The sequence below is a fragment of the Paroedura picta genome, chromosome 8 (genome assembly GCF_049243985.1).
Source record: "Paroedura picta isolate Pp20150507F chromosome 8, Ppicta_v3.0, whole genome shotgun sequence".
Classification (NCBI taxonomy): domain Eukaryota; kingdom Metazoa; phylum Chordata; class Lepidosauria; order Squamata; family Gekkonidae; genus Paroedura; species Paroedura picta.
In genome coordinates, this window is record NC_135376.1 from 30,761,203 (window position 1) to 30,767,104 (window position 5,902).

Here is a 5,902-nt window from a genome sequence, read left to right on the forward strand (position 1 = left end):
TTCTCAATAGTGAAGGAATCTTCAGTTACATTTTTCATCTGCCATCTCCTAATTCTCATGTGTTAAGAGAGCCTGGTCATCTGGATGCAACAGCCAGTTCTACTGGCAGAATCAGATTTCTTTGCTAAAAACCGAAAGGTCCTAAATCCTTCAGGCCCATGGCTCCGCATACTGCATGTGACATTTGAGATGGGATAATGCAGGTTACTCATATACTTGTAATTTTGAATGATAGCAGCATGGTTTCATGGGGCCTTTTGTTCAACCTAATTTGTATGTGCCTATTGCAACCTGCCATGAAAGCTGTTTGGCTGTCAAAGTGTTAGTATTCATATAAGCATCGCAATGGGGTGAGGAAGACTGTGAAGAAGGCAGACATTTCAATGGGGTTACTCAGTATTTTCTCTGTTGAAGCCTGTAAGCAAAACCTAATGAGATTTAAACATGACTTTTGACATGAAGGTAATGTGAAATTTAAACCAATCCACTAGTGAAATAAAAGAAACAAAGATGATTGGGAATGAATACATAAGCAGACAAAAAGACTCTGAAATCTAGCTGGGGGGGGGGTCTGAAAGTGAATGTATCTATTTGCTTGCTTGCTTTATTTATTATTTAATTACTTCATTATTTACTTCATTTGTACCTCATCTTCCTCCCCAATGGAAGGTTTACATCATTCACTGCTTCTCCATTTTATCAACACAACAGAGTGATTATATGGTTGTTGTGAAACATTATGTTGTTCTAGATATACCACATATCTCATCTGACTGGCTGTCCTTATGTTCTTACATTCCAATCTAGTTTACTACCCTTCTCACTACTGCTGTGTCCATGTGAGTTCCATGATCCCCAGCAAAGAATTTGCAATTGACAAAATGGCTGCCAGGAGAAAAGCTGGAGGACCCAATAGAGTTGCCAGCTCCAAGTTGGGAAATTCCTGGAGATCTGGGGGTGGAGCTAAAGGATGCTGTCGTTTTCAGAGGGCAGGACCTCAGTAGAGCATAATATCACACAACCCACACTCCAAATCAATAATTTTCTCCAGGGGAACTGATCTACATCATCTGGAGGTCAGTTGTAATTCCAGAAGACATCTATGCCCCTACCTGGAAGTTCCTGCTTTCAAAAGGCTATTAGTTCAGCCTTAATTTGTTAGCGTCTTTTCCAGTATTCATTAATATTTGTGGATTATTCTTGCAGCAAGACTTACACATTTGTTATTTGTTAACTTCCCCTAGTAATTCTCCAACAAGGGCACATTTTTTTTACATTTTTACAGTCACCTCAGTCTCATTTGCACAATACATATCAGGTGTGATCTTGCATTGCCAATGAGATTTAACTTGTATAAAACTGAATCTATTGACATTACAAAAACAAAAAAACCCAACATCAGGCAGAGTTGGATGGATGTTTCACCACAAAATTGTTTACTTTTGCAGCCATGCTCCGAGGCTTGATTTTTGTGAACTCTCTCCAGATAAATAAATGCACTGCAAAGGCAGAGTGGAAAAATGGGGGGGGGGGAAGTTATAAAAGCCAGTGTACTCAGTTTTAAAACACTTGCTTCTGTTTAAAAATAGAATTTAAAAAAGCACTTATACTAGACTAAAAGTAACTCATGTTGAGCTTTAGAACTTGGTTTGTGCTGCAGAATGTCAATAGGGTTGTTAGGAATAAAGTTCACACAAGGCTTGTTGCTTGGAAATAACCATAAGAGCTGCTTATTGTAAAGGAATTCCATATTAGATTGGAAAGGTAGAGAAAAGCATTCTAGATAGCTATCAAGGCTATGATGGTGAGAAAATTCGTGTTCCATTGGTACAAAACAGAATGAGGAACCTCAGTACGGGCTCTTGCATTGTACAGCTTCAGACTGCAGGAACAGGGTTGCATGTTTTAAAAGTTCCCCATGAGAAACAATCCCATCAGCCTCTAGTACCCATCTTCTATTCGAAAAGAGTTTTTGATCTAGTAGAGCATTCAGTTATACATCCCTCCCTTTTTGCACCTTCTCTCTGAAATAGGATACTCTTGGAACAGTTTTAACTTCCTGATGGCAACTTTGTCTAGTTTAGGTTTGTCCAGTAAAATGATGACTTGGGAAGCTTCATTTTGCATAGTCTGGAGTTTCTTAATCCTGGGGTTTAGCAAATATCACAGACTCATGACTGGGGTGTCAGGAAACTTATAAACTATCTTGTGAAGAACAAAATTTGAGCCAGTAGTATTCCCAGGGTATAAGATTTTGAAAATCAAAACTCTCTCTCTCAGTTAACAAGGGGAGATTTGACTCTCAAAAGCTTATACCCTGGACATCTGGTCAGTTTCTAAGATGCTAGTGGATTCAAATCTTGCCCTCCTAGTGCAAACCAACATGGCTACTCCCCTGAAACATTCTTGTTTTAAGGCTAAAATGGGAGAGGAGAAAGATTATACTACTCTGAGCTCCTTAGAGAAAGCGGGAGATTTTTTTTTAACCTAATGAATCATCATAATCAGCAGGGTTGTGTGAAAAACTAGTTTAGTTTAGGAGCTAAATGGGTATCCTACTTGGCAACATAAATTCCCAGTGTAAGTTATTTGGAAATAACATTGAACTAGAAATCATATTTTCACTTCCAGTTGCAAACTGCACTGTTAGTGGAGACGTTTTCTCTTGTGTTGACTTCTTGAAAAAGATTACAGACAAATCCTTTTTCAAAGTGGTCAGTAAACAGGACAGCTGTCATCTGACTAGCTGCTGAGTTTGTATAATTTACATGGCTGGTCATAAAATCCTCAGAGCTCCAGGGATTTGTGCACCACCCAAAGTAGAACAGATTACTTTCATGCTTACTGTTGGTATTTACGCTAATTATAAAGAAGCAAGTATCTCATTGGCTGGGAATATTTTAATGGTGCTCCCTCACTGAGTTTTGAGAGTAAACATTTTCTAAAACTAATCTACTAGTTTTAAAAAGTGTTGTATAACAGGAAGCTCATAGTTTAAGTGATGTCCATCCAGCTATCTCACATACTATGAGAAAAACATAAGAAAACTGTCACTTTTGTGTCTGGTAACATAAACTGATTAAATGATACTAAAAGCGGTCATGAAAAGACACCAGTATAGTCCAATTGTGGAAGCACAAAATTATTCTGCTCCATATTTTTTCTTCACTGAAGTTCTTTTCAGTTGGGGATGCCAACCTTCAGGTGGGACCTGGGGATCCGCCTGAAATTACAGCTCATCTCCAGACTACAGAGTTCAGTTCCCCTGGAGGAAAGGGGTGCTTTGGAGGATGGACAATGACATTGTACCCCACTGATGTAATTGTCCCCAGTTTCCATCCCCAAGTTTCTAAGAGTTTCCTAGCCTGGATCTGGCACCCCTACTCCCCATCTCTCACTGGCGAGACCAGGCAACCCTATTTGGTCTTGCTGTGTGGGAAGAGGAGTTGCCAGGGTTGAGGGGTGAACATGCCTCTGTCAAAACTAGTTCTGCCGTGAGCCCCAATGAAATGCAAAGAAGCTGCATAGTTGTAGTACTTGTTATAAATTACTCTTCTTGGTATTAACATATTAGAGCATGTCTGATGATAGAGGCATGTCTACTACGCTATTATTAGAATGTGTTTTATTGAATGGTATCATCTGGTGACAATCAATTGGGTTGCAAAGATTGGAATGGAAATATGAGACCTCCAGGAAGCCAAACAAAATATAGAGACAAGATGAATTTATTATCATATTAATTCATGATGAATTTGTTTTGGGGTTGTTTCTCATTACAGAAATGGTCAGGGGGAATTATTTGGTCTCATAAAATGTTTATGAGCACCTTTTGCACAGCTGGCAACCACAGGACTAATGTACTGTTTAAGAAAAATGAACAGAACACACTCGTTGTTTTTCCTGCTTTAGGTAACATCTCTCTAAAACTTTGATTTTCATCTCTGGCTACTTACACAGTTTTGATAGATACTATTCAATTTTAGTTGTTTTCATAACAAAATATTTATTGGGCTGGCATAGTCACCAGATGTGTAAACAAAATCGTGTATGGGTATATGTCCAAAAATTCCTGATTCTCTCCAAATTCTCCAAAATTGCTGTTTCAGGTCATTAACATGATTTCCCGAACATTAAACACAAATTCAGGATTCTTTGGCATTATGGAAAACACACCTCCCCCCCAAACCCATGTTGTGTTTTTTGTGCTCAGATGCTTAATTGCTGTCAGGAGCAATGGTCATTTGTTTTTTGTGGTTCTCCTGATTTCCTGGGCAAAATCATTTCTCCTTTCCTACCCGTATTGAGTCTGCCATGAAAACGCTAGAGGGCGTCACCCCAAGGGTCAGACATGACTCGGTGCTTGCACAGGGGATACCTTTACCTTTACCTTTTATCCAGTCCTTGCAAAGAACCAGGGGACATTTCTGTCCAATCACCAATGGAGACAAGCCCCAGAGAGGAAATCTGTTATGGCAGCTCTCAACTCAAGGCCTTTGTCATTTTACTGGATGGCTACCTGCCTGCTTGATGTGCACAGTTCCCTTCTGATCTGGATTTAGGCCTGGTTATAGGATTGAAATAGCCTTGGTCACTCTGGTGGATGGCTTGCACTGGGAGATAGACTCAGGGAGTGTGACTCTGTTGATTCTCTTGGACTTGTCGGTGGCTTTTAACACTAGCAATCATGCCATCTTTCTGTACTGCCTATCTGGGATGCGATTAGGAGGCACTGTTTTGCGGTGTTTCCGGCTGTACCATAGAGCAGGTTTCTGAAGATGATACTGTGGGATTGCTGCTCAGCCTTTGGCCTTGCCCCATGGAGTCTCACAGCTTTTCATCTTGTCTCCTGTGGTCCTTAACATCTACATGAAACCTCTTAGAGAAATTCTGTAGAGATATGGGCTGGGCTGTTACCAATATGTGGATACCATTCAGCTCTATCTCATGCCTCCACTTGACCCCAGAGAGGCTGAAAACCTTAACCAGTGCCTAGAAGTAGTGCTGGTCTTGACCTTGAAAAGCCTGTACTTTTTCAGATCTGAAAGATTGCCTACTCCCTTATGAAATTGCCCAAACACTACAGTCATCTTCGGAGGCCCTATTTTGGGTGTCCCTTGCCATCTGAGATTAAGTAGATGGCAACCTGGGAGAGGTACTTATTGGGCATGGCACTAAAGAAAGAGAGAAAGACAAAGAGAGAGAGGGAGAGAGAGAAAGAGAGAGAAAGAGAAAGTATGAAACTTGGGGGGAGGGAGAAAGAATGTGTGAGAGAGGGAAGAAAGCAACGATGGGTCCCTGCTTCCCAATAATGTTAATAATTGATCGATTTGCATTGTTTTAAAATTGACTTGTAAATTAAGTGGTGAATATACCTCAGCACCTGAGCATCTCCTCTCTCCACTGCTTGTTCACCTTAAGCAGTCCTTGAGAGGGAAGGGGCTTTCAGGGCTGTTGGACTCCTGGCCAAACTATTCTGAGCTCTAGAATAATTAAGCTGCAGCCTGCTGCTCTCCACCTCATTTATTTTTTCTTCTGTACTTCTGATATTTCCTGTTCCATTCATATGGTAGCTGAAGAGATAGGCTTTGTGAGAAAAGGTTGTTCTAATCCCTTAATGATATACCTATAGTACTTTAAAAAAATCTAGACCAGCCCAAAATGCATGGATTCATGTGCAGAATATGTGCATTCCTCAGAACTCTTCATTACAATGGATGTTAAAAGACAAAGATGAGCAATAGAGAATGCAAAAGCCATTTCCAGATCATTAACCTTTATGAGCTCATGTTCTCACACTGTTATACCCACCATTTTACCTTCCAACCTAAGGAAAAGTTCTGGAGAGCTAGAAAGTTTGCTTTCTGTGTTGTGTGTTTTGGTTACTACATGGATCTTGTTT